The sequence below is a fragment of the Electrona antarctica genome (genome assembly GCF_951216825.1).
Source record: "Electrona antarctica genome assembly, contig: scaffold_766, whole genome shotgun sequence".
Taxonomy (NCBI): Eukaryota; Metazoa; Chordata; class Actinopteri; order Myctophiformes; family Myctophidae; genus Electrona; species Electrona antarctica.
The window spans coordinates 1-2,500 of record NW_027637497.1 but is presented as its reverse complement, the minus strand read 5'-3'; positions in this window follow the sequence as shown (position 1 = coordinate 2,500).

The window sequence follows — 2,500 nt, the reverse complement described above, 5'->3', positions numbered from 1 at the left end:
AATGTATTTTAGGCTCCAAGCCATCCAGTGCTTTAAAATCCAACAGAAGTATGTTCAAATCAATTCTTTGGCAGACAGACAGGAAGCCCAGTGTAAAGATCTGAGAACAGGCGTGATATGATCCACTTTCATTGGCATTAGTGAAGACTCCAGGAGCAGTGTTCTGAAATCAACTGCAGCTGTTCGATCGATTTTCTTTAGGGAGACCTGTAAAAGACACCGTTACAGTAGTCAAATCCACTGAGGAAGAATGAATGGAACAATTTCCCCCAAATCAGCTGACAGCATAGGCTGACTTTGTAATAGTGTTAATGTGGCTGTTGAAATCCAGGCCTGAGTCCATCCGTGACGACATTAAGATGTCTGGTTTAAAGTCACCGATTAAACCGTCTACAAAAACAATTCAGTTTGGTCTTCGTCTTTGATTGCTTTTTAAACATCGCAGACATGGTGCTAGTTTACAGGTTGGTTTAGTTTTAGATGTACCACAGAACAACAAACTGACCGTGGCAAAGCTATATATTTGTTTTTAAGATTTGTTTTTGTAGCTTTTATGCCTTTATTGATAGTGAATAGACAGACAGGAAAGGGGGGAGAGAGATGGGGAGTGACATGCAGCAAAGGCTGTCAGGCTCAGGAGTCGAACCCGCGGCACGCCGTCCGGCTGGCTTGGCGGCCCAGGTGCCCAGACGGTTGAGCTAACCGTCTGGACCGGCAAAGCTAGTTTTAAACACTATGCAAATGAGACGATCATTAATTGATAGTATCTCGTACTGCTGGAGGATTAGGGGTGCAACAGTACATCGAAGTTATCGATTTAAGCAATTATAAAAAAGTAATTCATAATCATTGATCCAATAAGATATTCGATTAAATATTGTCCATCTCAAGGACAATTGTCTTTTAACCTGGTTGTGTGCCTGTCATTCTCAGGCATGTACTCATAGCTGAAATCTCTCCAAAATGTCCCCTGAATGTTCAAAAGGATTTGCAGATCTACAAGTTCACAGTGTGCCACATGCTCATGTTGTGAGCTTGTAGAACTTCTATTTCTCTGTGTGCGGCCTAAAGCCCTAACCACACCAAAGGGTCAAGGCGGTTTTAGCGTTGTCCCTGCGGTGTGATATGTCTTGTTGCACGTTGACCCACGTTTTTGTTGCACGTTGACCCAGTCTTTTGTTCTGAGGAAGTAAATAATAAAAAATAAAAAGTGATACTCGTATTTGGAGCGCATGATGTACTAAGGAAGTTTTAATTCCCAAACAATGGGTCGGGACCATTTCTTTGGTCTCGGATGCATTTCTATGGGTTGCCGGGCGCGGCTGCACTAATACGTTTGGGGCAAGCCTGTCTAGAGTTTAAATGGACAGGTATCCATCCAGATATCCATCCGGATGCATCCTTCCGGATGGATCCGGATGGATGTCAGAACAGGTCAGCTCCATATATGGAGATCTAAGGGTTTGAGTTTGAGGTCAGATTTTAAAGTTGCTGGCCAATATTGAAGACAATCTCCATATACTGTATGGGCATTCCCATATATGGGCTTAATATTGATGATATATTGATGTCACGTGATGTCACGAGGCATGAGCATAATGGTCATGCCTGGGGTGACAAACTAACTAACTACCTACAGTACCTAACTAACTAACTAACAGTAATTGTGACCTGCAGTCGCAATTACTGTTATTATTATTATAATTATTTCAAATTATTTAAAAAAATAAAAATGTCAGAAATGTATTTAAAAATAAAGACATTCCAGTGAGGAGAAAAAAAAGAAACGCTGAGCTGAGGAACAGTGGTAAACAGCAGACAGTTGATGAGACAAACAGCAGGTCAGGAATAGAAAGGAGCGGAGGAGAGAGAAGGGGCGGCCATGTTGTAATCATGTTGTTGCACAAGGAATGGCCCGAACAAGAAGAGTTATTACACAACAACACAAATACTAAAAACAACTGCACATTCTTCTCCGGGGAAAAAAAGAAAAGAAAAACGAGGTGGGAACGACGAGTATCCCATAATCCCATAGTTAGTGGGATTCCAGGCAGGCTGGGTGGACGGATGGTTTAACATGTTTTCTGTTTTTTTAAAGTTAAAAGGACGTGAAAATACATAAGAGGGCGAGATTGGCCTGAGAGGCCGCAGGCCATTCTATGGGAACCAAACAGTCTGTGTGCGTGTGTGTGTGCGTGTGCGCGCGTGCACGCGTGCGTGCGTGCGTGCGTGGTGGGCCTCTGAGGGTCAGTCCGTGGAATGTTCCAGAAGGTCATGTGACGTTAGATTGTTCCCTTGTTGTCGCTGTAATCCACGTCGCGCACATGCAGCAAGGCATGCTGGGGGATACCAACCCTGCACCCCCAGACGTGCTCTGTTGGGAAACCCTGCACAGCTAAAAGCACGGGTGTACATTTAACTCTGAGAGTGTAAGAATGGACCCAGAGAGTGACCCTTCCCATGTGTGTCCCTTTGTCCACTCTCTGTGTCCCCCTGTGTG